This window comes from Lynx canadensis, chromosome C2, assembly GCF_007474595.2.
Source record: "Lynx canadensis isolate LIC74 chromosome C2, mLynCan4.pri.v2, whole genome shotgun sequence".
NCBI classification, from domain to species: domain Eukaryota; kingdom Metazoa; phylum Chordata; class Mammalia; order Carnivora; family Felidae; genus Lynx; species Lynx canadensis.
This window is the reverse complement of record NC_044311.2, coordinates 130666740-130688492: the sequence shown is the minus strand read 5'-3', so window position 1 is coordinate 130688492 and position 21753 is coordinate 130666740. Positions and strand designations below refer to the sequence as shown.

Below are 21753 nucleotides of genomic sequence, written 5' to 3'. Positions count from 1 at the left end.
GTCTTTTATAAAGTTGTGATGGGTAAAGCACTCAGCTTTCTGCCATATATATATATATATATATATATATATATATATATATATATAGTTATCAATCAAAATGTCATTGAAATAACTCCTCCAGGGTGTATCCCGGAGCTCTAGAAATAATTAAGAAAAGGATAAAAACTCATCCCATGTTATGTGATGCAAGTCACTTGAACTTACTGTGCAACAGTTTTCTGTGTGAAGGTGACATGATGGCATGTGTGTTAGAAATTTGTACGTTCTGGGGCGCCTGGATGGCTCAGTCGGTTAAGCGTCCGACTTCGGCTCAGGTCATGATCTCACGGTTCGTGAGTTCGAGCCCCGCGTCGGGCTCTGTGCTGACAGCTCAGAGCCTGGAGCCTGTTTCAGATTCTGTGTCTCCCTCTCTCTCTCTGACCCTCCCCCATTCATGCTCTGTCTCTCTCTGTCTCAAAAAAGTAAATATTAAAAAAAAAAAAAAGAAATTTGTACGTTCCAAAGTGTGGGCTAAGTGTTCATGAAAGTACTCAAACTGTATCTTGTTGACTACATAAGTTTCTTTGTTTTTATGTAAAACATATAGAATGTTGTTTTGTTTCTTACCTGAATAATGGCAAGATTGATTTAATGTGTTAGCTGAATGTTTACTATAATAAGTCTCTTTACTATTCATCTGAAACAAGAAAGAAAATAGGCCTGTGGTGAAAGTAATAAATTACCTGTGTGAAATGCAACAGTTTCAGAGATGAATGGATTTAAAAGTTTTGTTAACACCTTTCCAAAATTGATCCTTAATTCATCGTATGTTTGAATTACATGGAGTAAAATACATTTTTTGAAGGGCATCATCTCATAGATTTCCATAAATTTCTCAAAGGTGACCCCATCCCTGTCAATTCTATTTCCCAGGAGTATTTAAAATTAAATAGCTTACCTGGCTAGCGGAGGTTCTAAACGAGACTGAATTTGGGATGGTGAATTCTTTTTTAAATTTAATTGGGGTATAGTTCTTGTACTAAGAACAGTATGTAGGATTGGAGTAAGTTTCTGATTTTTGGAGATTTTTTTTTTCTCAAAAACAAATCTGGATATTGTGTATATCTGGGTTATAACTGTGAATTAGTTCAAAGAAGAAGAGAGGTTGAGGTTGAGGGAGGAAACAAGTTTCATAGAACCAGCATCTTGAGGCATGAATACTGTGATCATCCGTAGACCCTGAAAATATGAGCCTGTATGTTCTTTTGTGTTTAAGTGCTCAGATGTTGGTGACACGAATTGGTAACAGAGACTGAATTTGTAAGGAGGAAGCAGTGACTGCGGTTTCTAAGTCTTCCTTACTCGTGACAAAGTATGATGTGCAATTTGGAAACTGTTCTGTTGGCAACTAAGCAGGTTTGGGAAGTTAACCTTATAGGCCGCCCAGGCGTATTTTAGGTGGTCATTACAGAGAGCCCTTGTTTTATTACCTAGGTCATAATAGAAAATATTTGGCCTTTTAAATTTTTTAATGGTGACTAAAAATTTGATCCTTTGGTTTTATTTTATGATACAGACAAAAATTCAGAAGGAAGTCTAAGTGTTTATCCTAATTGAAATGGATATAACCTGACCATGAATGTTATTAATGTTACTTTGACATATGTGTTAAAAATATGTGCACAGAGTTTGTATTAATACTGAATTTGTGCTGATTTACTATTTTCATAGTAATTTCAGTAAATAAGAAGTGGATAAATAATACTTTCATTTCATTAAGTACTCCCATGAGTTTCTGTTAAGGGTGAACAGTATTTCTTGGAAAGTTACAATTTAAACCTAGTCTGGTGACCACAGAATGCTATTTACTTAGCTTTTAAGTCTTTCGCAATAGTGTAACTTGAGAGAAAGCAGCAGTAGTTGTTTTGTTTCTTTGTTTTATACACACACACACACACACACACACATATACATATACATATATATACACACACACACATATATGTATATATATATATACACACACACACATATGTGTGTATATATACATATGTATACACACACACACCCACACACACACACATGTATACATACACACCCAAAGGATATACAGTTGACCCTTGAACAACATGGGGGTTAAGGGGACTGATCCCTGGAACAGTTGAAAATCTGTAACTTTTGACTACCCCCAAACTTAACTCCTAATAGCCTACTGTTTATCAGAAGCCTTACTGACAACATAAACATTTTATTAACACATATTTTATGTGTGTTATATACTGTAGTCTTACAATAATACCTAACTTTTTCTTAAATTTTTTGGTATTTCTAGCTTACATTGGTTCATCTGTTTTTTTTTTCAAAATGTTGCAGGTCTCCAAAAAAATTTCCAATGTATCTATTGAAAGAGAGTGTACCTGCGCAGTTCAAACCCATGCTGTTCAAGGACCAGCTGCATTTCTCTTTTACCTATTGTGCAGATACTAAGAGTAACCACTATTATGGCCACAGTTTCACACAGTGACATGGAAAGTGCTGGTCTTTAGAGTCTTAAGATTTATATTTGAACCATAGCTTACCAAGCAGACTGTTAACAAATCATTTCACCCGAGCCTCAGTTTCCTAATCTGTAACCTGAGCTATAACCTACATCAAAGGAATATTATGCAGAGTAAATGAGGAAATAAAATTTGTTGTCACCAGTGTAATGTTCTCGAAGGATAGTGTTGTACTCGCAATATTGTTAATTCTGTATGTTCCAGAAGAAATAAAATAGGTGATGACTGTTGATGATTGCTGTTTTACTCAATAGCACACTCTTCTAAATAAAGACCACTGTTCCACACATTTTGCATTTTTCTTTCTTTGCTTCTATTCCACTTGAAGAGTATTCACAAACCCTGCTCCACGCATTTGAACTCCTTTCAAGTTTAAACCAGTTACCATCTGCCACCTACTGACCCAGTTCTCTCTACTTCCTTCAACCCTGCTCTCCCCATCCACACTTGCTTATTTTTGTTGGCTGATTAAATTGGCCTTCAGTTGATTTTTCCAAAGATCTGGATTAATACCGGGTTAGAAACAGCAGCTTCCAAATGTGTTTGAACTATCAAGCAAGGTGCATAGGAGCCAATAGTAATACTCTTTTTTTTTTTTTTTTTTTTTTCCCTCTAGGGAAGACAGTTGTCAGGGGAAACAAGTAGTAAAACCCCAAATGGACTTGCTTTTTCTTTCGTTGTACAGCAGTTCTGGGTTTTCAAAGTGATTTCTGCCTCCATACTCAAGTGAAGAAAGTTTTCAGTATAAAGTATGAGTTTGTAAAGTGACTCACCACATATGCAGGTGCTTCAAAATGCATGCCCTGAACTACTATTTGAATTTTTATAGGTTTGCAGTTTTGCTGACTGCAAGAGAATAAAAGGCCTGGTGCCAGTTCTTACTAGGTCAAGATTTATTTTAAAGGATCAACATTTCCTCAGGTTTTTTGGTATTTACAAAAGTCCTAAAGATTTTCCTGCAAAAAGACTTAATAGGCTTTATTCCAGTAAGGAAAATTCAGAATGCTTGTGCCATGGTAGTAACAAAAGCAATGTATTTGGTGAATTTGTTTAGATACATTGCCAGAAGCCAGACTACCCTAAAGATGTATTTTTATTTAAAGAGGCTCATGGGGGCAGCAAGGACTAGTAATTGTATTTGTATAGCTCTAGGTGCAGAAAATTTGACCAGTGATTTAAAAACAGACTGTTAGTCTTCATGAAATGGTCAGGAGATGGGTTGACCAAGGTGATTGGTCTGACACTGTGGAGGCTTACTTCAGTAGCGGTTTGTGAAATGGATTATAAAAGCACACTGACCTGAATTTGAATCCCAGGCCTGCTCCTTAGCTGTGGTGTGACTTTGGACAAGTCATTCCACTGCTCTGAGCCTTACCTTCTTCAGCTGTAAGGTTGAATAGTATCTATTTTATAGATAATGATTAAGTGAGTTAATGTATGACTTAGTATAATTGTCAAAAACTGGCATTCACTTGCCAACCAGTTAATAAAAGTTAATTATAATGGCTGGGAGTTAACCCTCCAAGTAGTTGTTTTAAAAGCTTGCATTCCTAAAAGTACGCTTACCAAGACTAGCACTGAGTAATGCGTAGAATTGTTGAATCACTATATTGTACACCTGAAACTGTAACACTGGATATTGACTATACTGGAATTAAAGTAGAAAGCTTTGGGGCGCTTGGGTGGCTCAGTTGGTTAAGCGCCAGACTTCAGCTCAGGTCATGATCTCACGGTTTGTGGGTTTGAGCCCCACGTCGGGCTCTGTGCTGACAGCTCAGAGCCTGGAGACTGCTTCGGATTCTGTGTCTCCCTCTCTCTCTGCCCCGCCCCTGCTTGTGCTCTCTCTCTCTCAAAAAGTGAATAAACATTAAAAAAAAATTTTTTTTTTAAAAAGTAGAAACTTCATTAAAAAAAATTGCATTCCCTATTGAGGCATTGAGAGGCCTATTGAGAGGCATTAAAGCATAGAAATATATTTGAGGTTTCTTAAAAATCTTAGGGAAGCCACATTAGACTCAAAGCAGTACTTATAGGTAATAGATTGAATTTGACAAGCATTGAGACACTATGGTGTGGTGGTTTTGAACAAGTGTGAATCCTACCTAACTCTGCCACTTACTTTGTTGGCTTTGACTAATCATCTTACCTCCTAAGGCTCAGTGTTCTCATCTGTAAAATGGGGATAACTTTATAGCATTGTTTTGAGAATTGAAAGAATTAAATCATAGGGGTGCCTCAGTCGGTTAAGTGTCTGACTTCGGCTCAGGTCATGATCTTACAGTTTGTGAGTTCGAGCCCCGAATCGCGCTCTGTGCTGACAGCTCAGAGCCTGGAGCCTGCTTCTGCTTCTGTGTCTCCTTCTATCTCTGCCCCTCCCCCACTTGTGCTTTGTCTTTCTCTGTCTCTCAAAAATTAAAAGAAAAAAGAAAGAATGAAACCATAGAAAGCACTTAATGTCATTCTTGGCACATACTGTGCACAGTAAGTTTTAGTTTTTCTTGTGAGTCCATAGATACCCTTTTGGACATGGCCTTGAGTACTTGTGAGAAATAAAATTCTGAATTTTTTTTTGATGTAATAGTTAATGTTGGAATTTTGGAATTAATACATTTTTTTTTATTTGTATAATGCTTATCTAGTTGACTTAAGATAAAACACTAAAATGTTTTGAATCTCCTATAGTCAAAATAACAATTTGTATTTGGAAAAACAAATTTTTAAATATCATCTGCTATAATCTAAATGTTTATTTTCTTCTCCTCCAAATTCGTATGTTGAAATCCTAACCCCCAAGGAGATGGTATTGGGAGGTGGTGCCTTTGGGAGTGATTAGGTCGTGAAGGTAGAGTCCTCACAGTGGGATGAGCTCCCATATAAAAGAGGCCTGAAGGAGATCCCTTTCCCTTTCTGCCACTTTAGGTATAGTGAAAAGATGGCCATCTATGAGTTAGAAAGCTAGATTCTCACTAGATGCTGCACCTGCATGCATGGGGATCCTAGACTTACCAACCTCCAAAACTGTGAGAAATAAATGTTTGTCATTTATAAGCAACCCAGTCCATGGTATTCCATGTCAGCAGCCTGACTGGACTAAGATAGCATCCATTGTTTTGGATAATTCCATGGCTCTATACTTTTAATCCAGTTTTTATTCATGTTTCTGCCTTCCTTCCTCTTCATTGCCTGAGAGTAACCCAAAGGAGAAGCAGGGTAGAGCAGGATGAGGCAGGATTGCCAATAGATACTCAGCCTTACCATGATCATGTCGGGACTAACGTCCTCAGTTAAATTGATTCGTGAATACTTTTTGGTTTTACCAGCAGAATAATTTTGATTGCTTTTTTTACTGTTGTAGTGTATGCTGAGAAGATTTTAAAGGAAATTTCTACTTTTCCCAGCATCTTTCAATAATTTTTTTTAAGAGCTGTAAATCAGTAAATTTTCAGTTTGACAGCTAATAAAAGATTGGTAATTAAATACCTACCATATATTATAGGTATTATATTAAGGGTAGAGTTAAGTTTATCCTGTATGAAGTTAATTTTTTATATCTTCTATTTGGGGCCCATGATGTCTAAAGTGAGTTATTTAATAGCATAGGGGTTTTACATGTGTAGAAATTTTCTAAGTTTATAAGACTTTTATGAGGAAACACTGTAGTTTGGTAGGTTCTTACAGTGAGAACTCAAAGTTAGAGTTTCAGATAGATAAAGCTTTGATTTTGTTACTAACGGTTTGGCTTTGAGGTAAAAATCAAAACCTGATGACTGTTAGCCCTTTGACACAAACCATTACTGACCCACAACCTCTCTTCCCTTCCAACCTAGAATTACTTCAAAGAGGAAGGGAAACATGTGAGATCAACTAGAAAGCTAAATTTCCAGTGTGTATACACACACAAAGGAAGTGTAGTTATTTATGTTTAATCCATCATGTCCTGATTTTGTTTGGCCTTGGGACCTTCCACCTCCCTCTTACCACCTACCATCCTCTCTCCCTCCTTCCCTTTCTTCCTTCCTTTGGATAAGTACTGACAGTTCTGCAGATCCTTGTTAGGCATGTGGTGGTTTAGAGCACATTTTACTATTTAGATTATTTCAAAGCTCTATATTTGGATTGCCTTTGCTTTGGTCATATGTTTATTTTCAACTCTTAATTAAGAACACACTGTTTATAAATTAATTCCTGTGAGAAAATATGACTCATGTTGGGAGATCTTGTTTTATTGTCATATGACATGTTCTGTAAGGCATGCAGCTTAATAGAAAGGGGGGGGGGCACCTGACATCCATCTTCATTTTAGTTTGACTTAACACATTGCAGGAAACCGTGTGACTATTTGTAATTTTTTTTTTTTTTTTAGTGTTTATTTATTTTTGAGAGACAGAGACAGCATGAGCGGGGGAGGGCAGAGAGAGAGAGAGGGAGACCCAGAATATGAAGCAGGCTCCAGGCTCTGAGCTGTCAGCCCAGAGCCCGGCGCGGGGCTCAAACTCACAGACCGCGAGATCATGACCTGAGCCGAAGTCGGACGCTCAACCGACTGAGCCACCCAGGCGCCCCCTATTTGAAATTTTTTTTGTGTTAATTAAAATATAAGTAATAGAAGACATTACCAAAATAACTTAAACAGTAGGGGATATATCATCCTACTCAACATGAACAGGTGGGTAATTAATTGTCATAGTGGTATTATCAGGAACCCACATGGTATTTTCCATTTTTCTATACTGTTGCCTTGAGTGTTTTGGCAAACTTTGGTTAAGATGGACATTTTTCCATGCTACTTTTTTTTTTTTTAAAGTGAGAAAAACATTTCCAAGTAAACTTCATTGGCCATAATTGCATCATATGCCTGTGCTTCAACCCCTGATTGGCATAGTAAACATTACTTATCTAAGTGGCTTGACCTAATCAGGATTCACCTAAGAGGAAGAGGGTGAGTGTTCTGCCAGCAAGTAAGGTAAGGGGACGTGTGTATTTGAGAGGGCTCCTGAAGTGGATGACACAGCTAGGGATGGTCACAGTTTTGTTAATTTCTTCAGCCTTCCTCATGAGATCACAAAATATAGACAGTCACACTTTGATTCATTCGATATATGTTTATTGAGTATCTACTGTATTCCATTTATTCTCTGTCCTAAGAGCAGTGAGCAAAAAGGGGAAAAATTGCTGCCCTCTTGAAGCTTACATTTAATTGATGAGATAAACAGTGTAAAGCAGTTCAACTTCATGATATCTTACGAGCAGTACTGAGTAAAAACTGAACCGGAGAAGGGAACATGGAAGGTCTGGGGCAGGGGTGTATGAAATTGTAGATTATGTCCAGAGAAGGTGTCGCCTAGAAGATGACTTTCATATAAAGGCGGAGATGGTGCGAGAGCCAGTGTACAGCTCTTTGGGGAGAAGAGTATTCTAGTCAAAGCCCCTGTGGGTGAACGAGGGAGAGTCACAGGAAGTGAGGTCAGAGTGGGGAACCGCTGCACACTTTTGAGCGAAGGACTGACTCAGTAAAGCATTTTCACAGAATCACTTTGGCAGTTGTGTTGAATAGGCCAAAAGGCATTACAAACAAAAGCAGGGAAGCCAGTTAGGAAGCTATTGTAATAATCCAGGAGAAATGATGGTGATTTGAATGGGGGCAGTGAGTTGTTGGATTCTAGATATTTCCAAGGCAAAGCCTACAGGGTTTGCTGATAAATTGGGTGGGGCCCATGAGAAGAGGAGAGGCATTAAGGATGGCAGCCAGGTTTTTGGCCTGAACAGTTAAAAGAATGGAGTTGATATTATCTGAGATTAGGAAGAACAGGGACTCAGTTATTGACATGTTAAATCTGAGATGTCAAATAAACAATTTATAGATGTCAAATGGAGATGTCAAATAAAAAATGGATATATACATATTTCTTGAAGAGGGATCAATACATATATTTTAGAAGTATGACATTGGCCATTAATAATAGGGAATGGCTTTTAAAAGAATATAAATTAAAAAAAAAACAATAAGGGGAGAATAGGAAATAGAGAAATAAAGTATATATGGGGACATATATTTTATATTTCATTGAACAAATACAAGGAAATATTGGAAGTAATTTAAAAAAAATTTAATGTTTATTTAGTTTTGAGAGAGACAGAAACAGAGCGTGAGTTGGGGAGGGTCAGAGAGAGAGGGAGTCACATAATCTGAAACAGGCTCCTGGCTCTGAGCTGTCAGCACAGAGCCCAACGCAGGGCTCAAACTCACGAATTGTGAGATCATGACCTGAGCTGAAGTCGGACGCCCAACCGATTGAGCCACTCAGGTGCCCTGGAAGTAATTTTAAAGTAGAGATTCAAAGAAGCATTTATACACTGAGCATTTATTTAGTGCCCAGTGTATTCTAGTTTCAGAAACTGCATAACAAATATATTTATTCTTTCTATCAATACCTCATTTAGTTTTTGTTTGTTCCCTGTATAACATGATGCAACAGTCCGTCTAAAGGACGCATGTTGTTAACAAATAGGCTGTTGTCCCCACCCCAGCTTCCTCAGCCTGTTAAGTATTGTGCAGCCTGTTAAGTAATGTTCACGCATATCATTTAATAGTTATCTAAGCCAAGAGAAAGAATTGCCGTGATACACACACGCACACACACACACACACACACACACACACACGTACACTATGTATGTATCAAGACAAGTGACTTTTCTTTTGAAAAAGAATTAGTGCAAGATGCCTTTTAACCAGATTATTGTATTTGTTTGTGTTTAACAAGAATGCAGCACATAGCTAAGATTTTCAATCTGTATTGCATAAAATGCTGAGAAGGATCTTATAAAGTACGTTTTATATTATAGGTACTCAATAAATATTTCTAACTTATTTTTAAACTTTTAAAAATATTTTACTGCATGAGGTAGGTGTTGCTTGATAATATGTACCCTATGTTTAATGCAGGGTTGTGGAGAAAATTGAATTACCCTGGGTTTTGTCAGATAAAAGTACTACATAGTAAATATAAGGAGTTGTTTATTGGGCAAAAAAATTTTGCTCTTTAATGTGCATTAGGCATTTCTGCCAATCAGGTGAATATGTGACCACTAGCCTATACACCAATGAGGGGAAATGTTTATAATTAAAGGGGAAATACTGTTTGTTCAGAATGAAGTATATTGAATTACTTCCGTTTGCCTATTTCTCGTGTTAAGTAATTTGTTGCAAAATGACCATCTCCCATAAGAGAGTTCTGCAAATTTGCAGTAATTAAGCTAACATTTATACTAGTTTTGAGACCAGATTGATGATAGATAAGAATTAGGCTCATTTTTTGGTTGACCAAGCTCTAAGTTTTTATCTATACATCTGCTTCCCAGTTCTTTGGAGTGTATCTCTTTATATACTCCTTTGCTTTTTTTTAAAAAGGAGAGTTAGGAAAATCTGTTGCCCAGCAATTAACATTTGTTCATGGGTGCAACTTAAGATGCATACCTAACTAATATTCTTATCAAAGTAAAACTTTAATTTGCCACAATGTGGCGCTTATTTTTTATTATGCAAACAGGAATATATTAATATTATAAAGCATAATATTAAAATGATCTACCAGCCAACATGGAACTAGAGCTTTACTAATAAGGTTGCATCTATTAGCATATACCTCTTGCCTGTACCTCTGCTCTTACTGCTCTCCCTGACCCCCCCAATCACTCTTCAATTTTTTTATCATTTACTTTTGAATAACACTGGTTTTAATCCATGGATCTTTAAGTAATATGCTGTTTAATTTTCCTTTTTTTTTTTAAGTTTTATAAAAATAGTGGCATATGTAGTCTGAGATCTGCTTTTTTTGCTCATTATGGTCTTTTAAAATTTATTTATTGTTGTGTGTAGTTGTACATTTATTTCACTGCTGAGTAATATTTCATTGTATGAATTTATTTATTGTCTTAGCAGTAGACATCTGGATTGTTGCTGTTTCGTATTTTTTTTCTTGTTTGCTTGTCTTATTTATTTTTGGTGTATCTATATTGAAGTTGGTGTACATCTGTACATTGATATATATATACATCCGCACATACACACACACACACACACACACACAATGAATTGTTTATTGGGCCAAGAAATTCTGCTCTTTAGGATGGATTAGGCTTTTCTTATCATACTTCTGACCAATCAGGTGAATATGTGACCACTAGCCTTTATGACCAGTGAGGGGAAATGTTTATAATTAAAGGGGAAATACCGTTTGTTCAGAATGAAGTGTATTGAATTACTTCCGTTTGCCTATGTCTCGTGTATATATGTAGCTATTGGACACATTGCTAATGTCTGTATTCTTTTATATGTGTTTTGGTGCACATGTGTAAGACTCTAGAAAATATACCTAAGATTAGAAGTGTAGAGAATTATGTGAGTATTATATGAGTACGTTATGCAATTATATGAGTCAATGCCAATTGTTTTCCAAAGTCATTGGACCAGTTTCCATACCACTTACAATATCACAGAAGCTCCCAGTGAACCAAATCATTGCTGAAACTTGGAAATCTCGGGCTACGTAATTTTTCTTAATATAGCAGCTACAAAATGGAACCTTATTGTGGTCTTAATTTGCCTTTCTGTGATTGCTAATGACGTCTGGAACATCTTTTCATGCGACTACTCACCATTGGTATTTTTCTTTCATGAATTGCTTGTGTATGTCTTCTATGCATTATATACTTAAAACTATGCATTAAATATATTTATTTTTATATTTAAAAAATTTTAAGTAACAGCACATGGAAAAGTTTTAAGTACAATAAAGGAGAAAATTTTTCCCCTGAAGATTTGATTTGATGCCTCATCACCCCTGAATAAATGAGTGTATATTTCCTACAAACAAGGACATTGTCCTATAAGACACAATAAAGCCATCAAAATCAGGAAATTAACATTGATGCATTACTACCATCTAATCCTCAGATCTCATTCAATTTTCACAAGTAGTCCCAATAATGTCCTTTATAGCAAAAGGATCTAGTTTAGAAGCACGCCTTGCATTTTACTTGTCACATCTTTTCAGTCTCCTTCAATCTGGAACAGTTCTTCAGTGTTTGTTTGACTTTCAAGACCTTGGCACTTTTCAAGACTATACAGTATTGGCCACTTATTTTGTAGAATGTCTCTTCTTTATGTTTGTCTGCTGTTTCCTAATGACTACATGCAAGTTATGAACACTTGGCAGGGATATCACAGACGTTATGGTCTGTCTTCTCTTTGTATCTTATCAAGTGGCACGTGATTTTCATTTTGACCCTTTACTATTTATATTAACTTGATTAAGATGGTGTCTGCCCTGTTTCTTTCTGTGAAATTACTCATTTTCCCTTTGTGTTTAATAATTGTTTTGTGTGGAGATACTGTGAAACTGTGTGACTGTCTCCTTCCTGATCAAACTTTAATTAATTTCTCTGTATCAGTACGAGTTAATGATTCTGTATATTATTTCAATGAGCTATAATCAGTTACTATTGTTATTTTGATGCTCATCTTGCCCTGATTTAGCCAGTGGGATCTTTTTTTTTTTTTTTTTTTTTTTATGAAATTTATTGACAAATTGGTTTCCATACAACACCCAGTGCTCATCCCAAAAGGTGCCCTCCTCAATACCCATCACCCACCCTCCCCTTCCTCCCACCCCCCATCAACCCTCAGTTTGTTCTCAGTTTTTAACAGTCTCTTATGCTTTGGCTCTCTCCCACTCTAACCTCTTTTTTTTTTTTTTTTCCTTCCCCTCCCCCATGGGTTCCTGTTAAGTTTCTCAGGATCCACATAAGAGTGAAACCATATGGTATCTGTCTTTCTCTGTATGGCTTATTTCACTTAGCATTACACTCTCCAGTTCCATCCACGTTGCTACAAAGGGCCATATTTCATTTTTTCTCATTGCCACATAGTACTCCATTGTGTATATAAACCACAATTTCTTTATCCATTCATCAGTCTTTTTAAGTTGGCTTCTGTGTCCTTTTGCCATGCCACTCATCACTCATGCTGCTGCTACTTCCAATTTCATTTCTTTCTATAACAGTGAAATTAGTCGAAATTTATTTACTTATTAACCTAAATTTATTTACTTATTTGATCAGTCCCACTGTATGTAATGAACCTGCCCTATTCCTTGGACCCTCTTCCCCAAATTCGGTTTGAGCTTTGAAGACCCTTCATGTGGAAGCCTTCCTCACCAGGTTTGGATTCCTACAGTATACAGCACAGTGCATCTTTTAATGGGCACCTTCCTCCCCCTGATCAGGCATTGACATCTGCTGTTAGATCACTGCTGTACAGGGTCCTGCTCAACCCACACTACTCTGCCAGAGCTTGAACTCTGACTCTCATGCCACATGGTTGTCTCCACCCTCCACAGGCACTGCCTCATCCTGTTCAGGCCCTCACACCCTTAATTAGGGATACTTTTTTACATTTTGCCTATTTTTAATTAAAATGCTGTAGGATATACACACAGACACACAGGCACACACACACATACATTCTGGGTACCAAAATTTTCTTTGTCCGTGTGCTTCGTGGTATTGCAATCTTACTTTTCCTTATTGTATTTACAGATGAAAGGAGATTTTTAATTATAATATAGTTGAATTTATTAATCACATGCTTTATGGTTAACCCTTTCTGTGTCTTAAGTTTTAAACTTTTTTTCATACTCTGAGTTCATAATGATAGTCTCTTATGTTTTATTTAAAAAAATAGTAAAGACTTGTCTTCTCTACCTAAAATTTTAATCTCTCTGGAATTTATTGTTTCTATATTATACAAGCGTGGTCTAGTTTCGTTTTCCCCCCAAATGAATAACCAATTCTCTCAGCACTGTTGAATGATTCCTCCTTTCTTCAATGATTTGCAGTGTGACTTTTGTCAAATATCGTTTTTCTTATATGTGAAGGTCTGTTTCTTTTCCAACAGTTTGTTTCTTTTCCAGAAACACACTAATTTCATTAGGACAGCTTTATGATAGATCTCGGTATAGGCAGGGCCAGTTCCCTACTGGATTCTATTTCTGGTTGGATGGCTTGTCCATTTGGGCTTTGGTGCTCCACTGTGAATTTTAGAATCAACTTATAAAACCTTTTGGATTTCAGTTGGCATTGCATTAAATATATTAGTCCAATTTGGGGAAAAATCATCATTTTATGATACAGAGTTTTTCTATCATATCATGAACGTGGTATGTCCTCTTACTTATTTAGCTTGTATTTAATGTCTCCCAGTATATTTTCAAGTTACTTTTATTCTTAGATATATTTTGTTGTTGGATGTTTTTAAAATGTTATTTTCTGTTTGTTACTGGTTTGTAAAAATACAGTTGACTTTTAAAAAATGATTTATAATTAGCCACCATGAACTGAACACTAACATACCTGTTTAAATAAATGTTAGACATGCCCAAAAGCGAATAGCAAGATTAGAAATCTAGATTTTTACTCTGAAATTTCTTTTGATGTTTTAATAAATCCTAGGTTAATAGTCCTCTTTTAAATAGATTTATTGAAATACAGTTCACATACAATAAAATTTACCCATTTCAAGTGTTCTTTATAGTCACGCAGGTATGCGACCAACACCACCATCCATCTGATTTATGAACATTTTCATGACCCTAATAAGAAACTCCATACCCATTAGCAGTCACTCCCCATTCCTGTCCTTCCTCACTCCCAGCCCTAGGCAACTAGTACGAATCTGTTTTCTGTTTCTGAATTTGCCTGTTCTGGATATTTCACATGAATGGAATCACAATACATGGGTTTTTTTGTGACTGGCTTCTTTCACTCAGTATAATAATTTTCAGGGTTCATCTATGTTGTAGCATGTATCAATACTTCATCTTTTTTTTTTTTTTTTGGCTGGATAATATTCTATTGTATTGTATATATCGTATTTTGTTTACCCATTCGTTAGTTGATAGACACTTAGATTGTTTCCAGTTTTGGGTCATTATGAATCATGCTGTTATGAACATGCAGATACAGATATTTATATGGACATAAGTTTTCATTTCTCTTCTATTTATACCTAGGGGTTAGAATTTCTGGGTCATATGGTAATTCTATGTTTAACTTTTAAGGAACTGCCAAACTGTTCTCCTTAGCAGTTGTACCATTTTACATTTCCACCAGCAGTATGAGAGAGATGAATAGTCCTCTTAAAACTGCTTTTGAATTCTCTAAAAAGTAATTGTTATACATTAGGTTTATCATTAAGTATGATTATTATTTTAAATAAATGAGAAAAATGGCAATTTATTTTAATATCAGATTCATTTTATGCATCTGTATAGAATGTATCCTTTTTACGATTATGGGTAGAATATATCCTTTTTATTTTTTACAGCCTTATTGAGGTATAGTTTCCATACCATACAGTTCACTCATTCTCATTGTTCAGTTTGGGGATTTTGAGTCAATTTATTTAGATGTGCAACCATCACCACAGTCTAGTTTTAGAACAGTTTCATCGTTCCAAAGGGTTCCTTCATGCTTGTTGCAGTTAATTTCTGTTCCCTTCTCCTGTCCCAGGAGATGATCTGCTTTCTTTCTCTGTAATTTTGGCTTTTCTAGACATTTTACATTATAAATGGAACCATCCAAAAAACAGCTATAAATCCAGCTTCCTTCCCTGAGCATTATGTTTCTTAGGTTTATCCTTGTTGCATGAATTATTAATTTATTTCTTTTTTTGGTCGCTACTTTATGCTCATCCCTTCACCAGTTGATGAATATTTGGGTTGTTTACAGTTTGGGGCTATTATGACTGATGCTGCTCTGATCATTTGCATACAAATGCATATGTTTTCATTCCTCTTGGTTAGATATCCAGGAGTGAAATTGCTGGGTCATATGTTTAAGTATATGGGTATGTTTCACTTTTTAAGAAATTGCCAAGCTGTTTTCCAGAGTGGCTATGCCATTTTACATTCGTAATGTATGAGGACTTCACTTTCTCCCTATCCTCCCAACCTTTAGATTTTTCAGTTAAAAAAATATATATATATAGCTATTTTAATGAGTTGTCTAGTGGAATTCCATTGTGGTTTTATTTGCATTTCTCTATTAGGTAATGATGATGAACATCTTTTTGTATGTTTACTACACATTTGTGTGTCTTTGGTGAGATGTCTTCAGATATTTAGCCCATTTAAAAAAAATTGTTTTATTCTTCTTCAAGTCTTGAGGGTTTTAATATGTTAGATACCACTTCTTTATCATGTATATCATGTATGATTTGCAAATATTTTATATTATTATGTGGTTTGTCTTTTATGTAAATTATGTCTTTTGAAAACTTTTTCAAGTCCCAATTGTCCATTTTTTGTTTGTTTTTTAATGGATTACACCTTTGTTGCCATGTTTAAGAATTTTTTCCCTGACATAAGGTCACAAGATTTTTTCCTGTGCCTCTTAGAAGTTTTGTAGTTTTAGTTCTTATAATTCGAGTTATGATCCAAGTTCTGATTTTTGTATGTTGTGAAAGATTTACACTTATTTGTCTTTTTATTGTTGTGTATGATTTTTCACCTGTTCCAGCATCATATATTAAAAAGACTATTCTTTCCTCATTGAAACACTATGGCACATTTGTTAAATTCAAATGACTATGAATGTGAGAGTTTATTCTGGGCTCGATCCTATTTCATTATCTGTATGTCTATCTTTATGCCAATATCACACTGTGTTGGTAATTACAGCTTTATAGTAAGTTTTAAAGTTAGGTAGTATAAGTCCTAAAGCTTTAGTCTTCTTTTTCAAAATTGTTTTGGATATTCTCAATCCTTTATACTTTCATATGTATATCAGAATCAATTTCTACAAAAAAGAAAGCATGGTAGAAATTGATAGATTTATTTTTTTATTTTAATTCCAGTATAGTTAACATACAGTGTTATATTCGTTTTAAGTGTACAATGTAGTGATTCAACAATTCTGTATATAACCCCACGTTTATCACAAGTGTGCTCCTTCATCCCCATCACCTATTTTCACACCCCTCCCCCCCATTGATCTCCCCTCTGGTAACCATCAATTTGTTCTCAATAGTTAAGAGTTTGTTTCTTCGTTTCTTTCTCTCTCTTTCTCTTTCTCTCTCTCTCTCTCTCTCTCTCCCTCCCTCCCTCCCTCCCCCTCTTTCTTTTTATCCCCTTGCTCATTTGTTTTGTTTCTTAAATTCCACATGAGTGAAATCATATGGTATTTGTCTTTCTCTGACCAGCTTATCTTACTTGGCATTATACTCTCTGGCTCCATCCATGTCATTGCAAATGGCAAGATTTCACTCTTTTTTTTTTTTTTTTTTTTTTTTTACAGCCAAATAATATTCCATTGTATATAGACAACACATCTTTTTTATCCATTCATCTATTGATGGACATTGGGCTGCTTCCATAATTTGACGATTTTAAACAATGCTGCTGTAAACATAGGGGTGCATGTATCCCTTTAATTAGTACTTTTGTATTTTGGAGGTAAAATCCAGTAGCATGATTATTGGGTTGTAGGATAGTTCTATTTTTAACTTTTTGAGGAACATCCATACCGTATTCCAGCGTGGCTGCACCAGTTTGATTCTCACCAGCAGTGAAAGAGGGTTCCTTTTTCTCCATATCCTCCCCAACACTTGTTGTTTCTTGTTTTTTTTTTTTTTGATGTTTTTTATTTACTTACTGAGAGAAAGAGAGAGAGCATGAGGAGAGAGGGGGCAGCGAGAGAGAGGGGGACAGATGATCTAAAGTGGGCTCTGAGCTGATAGCAGCAAGCCCAGTGTGGGGCTTGAACCCACAAACACGAGATCGTGACCTAAGCCAAAGTCGGCCACTTAACCAACTGAATCACACAGGTACCCATCTTGTGTTTTTGATTTTAGCCATTCTTAGAGGTATGAGGGGATATCTTATTGTGGTTTTGACTTGCATTTCCCTGATGATCAGTGATGTTGAGCATCTTTTCATGTGTCTGTTGGCCAGCTGCATGTCTTGTTTGGGAAAATGTCTGTTCATTTCTTCTGCCTATTTTTTAATTGGATTATTCATTTTGGGGGGGGTGTTGATTTGTAGAATTGCTATCTTAACAACATTGTCTTCTAATCCATGAACATAGAATGTATCTTTGTTTATTTAGATCTTTAATTTCTCTTAACGTTTTCTAGTTTTTCAGTGCACAGGTGTTGCACTTCTTTTGTTAAATTTCTCCTAAGTCTCTTTTTGCACTTTTTGCTGCTATTGTGAGTGGAACTTTAAAAATTTAATTTTTGGATTTATTTTTAGTATATAGAAATGCGATTAATTCTTACATTTGGATCTCATACCCTACAACCTTTCTACATATTCTTAGTAGTTTTTTTTTTTTTTTTTTGTAGATTTCTTATCTACATACAAGGTAATGTTGCCTGCAAATAGAGAGTTTTAACTTTTTCTTTTCCTGTCTATGTGTCTTTAAATTTCTGGCCTGATTGCAATGAGTAAAGTCTCAGAGTGGTATCTAGAGCAAATGTCTTACCTCTTTACCAGCGTGATACGGCAAAGCATTCAGTCTTTCACCATTAATTATGGTGTTAGTTGTAGATATTTGTCTCAAAAAGGAAGGGTTGTTTTCACACTGAAACAATCAATTAATTGTTTGTTTCACACTGAAACAATCAATTAATATAGCTTAATATAACGTAGTAATCCATTAATGATAGAATAAAGGATAAGAACCCCATTAAGCATCTCAGTAGATGCAGATAAAAGAAAACAAGGAAACAGAAAACAAAATAAAGAGTTTAAACAAAGTAAGAGGTAGAGAGGAAGCTACTTTCCATAAAGTGATAAGGAGAAGCTTCTCTGAGGAAATGACATTTAAACTGATATCTAAACAACCTGAAGGTCCTAATCATGCAAATAACACAGTGAAGAGTAGTTTCGCACTTGGAATCTTGTTCCCTTTGTAATTCCAACACCTAGCACAGTCCCTAGCCCCTAGAATTTCTTCAACTTAACAGATAGTTTAGAACCTTGCTTTCTTAGCATCACATACATTCCTTTTACCATCTTTATCATTAAATATTATTTGAAATAATATATTTTGATGATTGCATAATATTCTACAGAAATACTTCTTTTCTACAATTCTAACAAAGTTATTTAAATGTTTTCTTATTCATAGAAATGCTTCCTATCTTCATAGTTCAAAACACCTGGCACATTCAGTTTCACTGACTTGGACTTAAGACTGAATTACTCATCTATTGATATAAGACAGTTTTAATCTGTGAGAGGTGTTTCTTTTATATTATCTTTTGCTAATTTTTATTTAAATACTTATTAATCTTTCACGTGATCCTGTTAGCTCAAAGGGGTTAAAACAATGCTTTAATAGAGACCAGCCATTAAACATTAATACAAACTATTCTAGAATGTGGCACCGTATCAGACACAGATTGTGAGCTCTGGATATTTTTTACTCTTTACATGGAAAATGTAGTCATGAACCTCATATACCATTCTCCAGTGTTTTTGCCCTACTTTAATTGAAACCATTGTAGGTGGGTTACACCAGAGAAGAGTCAGATTTATGTTCCAGAGAACTGCCCAAGGCCCCATCTTGGTTCCAAGTAAAATATACCAGAGTTTGAATTCTACTTTAAGCTTTTACTGGTTTTATGATTTGGGGTAACTTAAACTTAGTTTCCTCATCTATAAAGTGGGGTTGATAACAGTTCTCTCATTAGGTTGTTTTAAAGATGGTGTATAGAGAGAGGTTAGTGGAGTCCTGATACACAATAAGTGTCCAGAAAACAAGAGCTTTTTAGTCTCTCGTAGTCATGGGGGTGATGGTTGGAGTAGTAACTACAATGGTTTCTTATGCTTCAAGACCTCATCAGCAGATGCTGACCAGCTTCTTCATAATGTACCTCTGAAGATGTTTACTGATACTTTTGTGAGGAGTTGGTCATTTTCTTCACTGAATATAATATACTTGGGGTTGTTCGGAGACTATTTCTTGTCTGCACATGTACCAAAAGAGATTTGGCCCAAAAGGTGGTATTTTAAAGTACCGTTAAGTTAGATCTTTTGACATCAAACTTGTAAGTCACTATTTGCAGCATTCATAAATGTAGTTATGGGTTCTACTTTTTTTTTTTTTTTCCAAGAAGGAAAGAAATGCAACTGAAAACTGAGTAATCAAATTCTTGAATTTCAGTGCTTTAGTAGGTAATGTTGACCAGGGACAAGATGAGGTTGCCTGGGTATAGCTTCTGAGGTTGGGCCTGGGAATTTAGGACGTCCCTAAGGCCCCTAGCATATTCAAATGAGAATACTAATATAGTAGCAAATATGGGTATTTTTATTTTTTTTTTATTTTTTTTTCAACGTTTATTTATTTTTGGGACAGAGAGAGACAGAGCATGAACAGGGGAGGGGCAGAGAGAGAGGGAGACACAGAATCGGAAACAGGCTCCAGGCTCTGAGCCATCAGCCCAGAGCCCGACGCGGGGCTCGAACTCACGGACCACGAGATCGTGACCTGGCTGAAGTCGGACGCTTAACCGACTGCGCCACCCAGGCGCCCCAAATATGGGTATTTTTAAATTCACGTGTAAATCACTGCCTTCTAGTTATACATAATCAGAAGTGATTGTCCCCTATTCCTCTTAGAATTCGTACCAGAATTGATAGTTAAGACTCCATTTAAATCCAAGATCTGTAATACTGGGACATGACATTTACCTAGTCTTGCTCATTGTCTGTTTCCCCTTCTATAAAATGGGATAATGCCTTCTCTGCTTGTTTCACTGAGTTATGAAGATCAAATGAGGTCATGCCCATAAAAGTGCTTCATAACTGGTAAATCACTTGGCTACTAATTATTACTCCAGTTCATCCTGTCAGACCTGCCCTTTTCTCACTACTGTTGGCTAGGTCACTGGTAGAGGTGACGTGATAGCTCAAAACTCTGTAATGTACACCCCCTCTGAGGAGTATTTTACTTGTACAAGTTTTACTTGTACTAGGGAGTGGACACTTGTAGACTGCTGCTGTTTTCATCCTTGAATTTGTTTTATTGATTACCAAAGTAATACATGTTTATTATAAAGAAACTAGGAAATATAAATCAGCAAAAAAGGAAAAATAAAAATTATCTCTAAATGAAATAATTGCTGCATTTATTTTCATATACTTTTGAAACACATTCAGTTTACTGAACATAATGCTGTGTTTCCTATTTTTATCACTTACTATGTAATAAGTTATATATGATGATATACTATAATTTTTTATGTAGTATTTTAGTGTATACATAGTATCTCACCATGTAATATACGAAAATTTCCCAGACTTTTTATTTGGAGATTCAATGGCTGTTTTCAATGGTTTCTACTATTATAAATAACGTGTATTATGACATCCTTATGGCTAAATACTTGTATATATCTTCATTAGGATAAATCCTTGACTTGGAATTGCTACATCAAGGAGCATAAAACATTTTAAGAAATTTAATTTTTTATAGCTTTATTGAGTTATAATTGACATCCAATAAACTTCACGTATTTAAGGTTTACAGTTTGATCAATTTTGACATATGTACATACGCATGATACCGTCTCTCCACAATTAAGGTAGTGTTCTTTTGTAATCCCTCCTTCCTGTACCTTCCCACCCCTGTATCCCCAGGCAACCACTGAAATGTTTTCTCTCCCTCTTGATTACTTTGCATTTTCTACAGTTTTATGCAAATGAAATTATACCCTATGTTTTCCTTTTTGTCTGACTTCTTGCACTCAACATGATTATTTTGAAACTCATCCATGCTGTTGCTTATATCAACAGTGCATCCTTTTTTGTTGCTGAGTAGTAAATGTTTCATTGTATAGGCATACCGTAATTTATTTACCTACTGATAGGCATTTTAGTTGTTTCCAACAACTTTATTTAAAATAAAGTTACTTTGAAGATTGGGGCACAAGTCTGTCTATGAACATAAGTCATTTGATATCTATTACAAATTTTGTGCTAGGAAGGTTACATAAATAGTATTTTGTAACAGAAAAAGCTTAATATGAGAAAAAACTATATTTTTTCTTTTTATTTTTCTGTTTTGAAAATACACCTTTGGAAGGATTTAGAATTTTTAGTTGTAACTTAATTGAATTCATTTGACTGAAATTTAAAATTAACAGAGG

General features: G+C 35.5%; 1 protein-coding gene across 1 annotated transcript in view; it reads left to right on the top strand.

Moving 5' to 3' along the window:
- NRIP1 (nuclear receptor interacting protein 1) overlaps positions 1-21753 on the top strand; it is a 98050-nt gene that overhangs the window by 26856 nt on the left and 49441 nt on the right. The gene's annotated exons all lie outside the window — the stretch shown is intronic.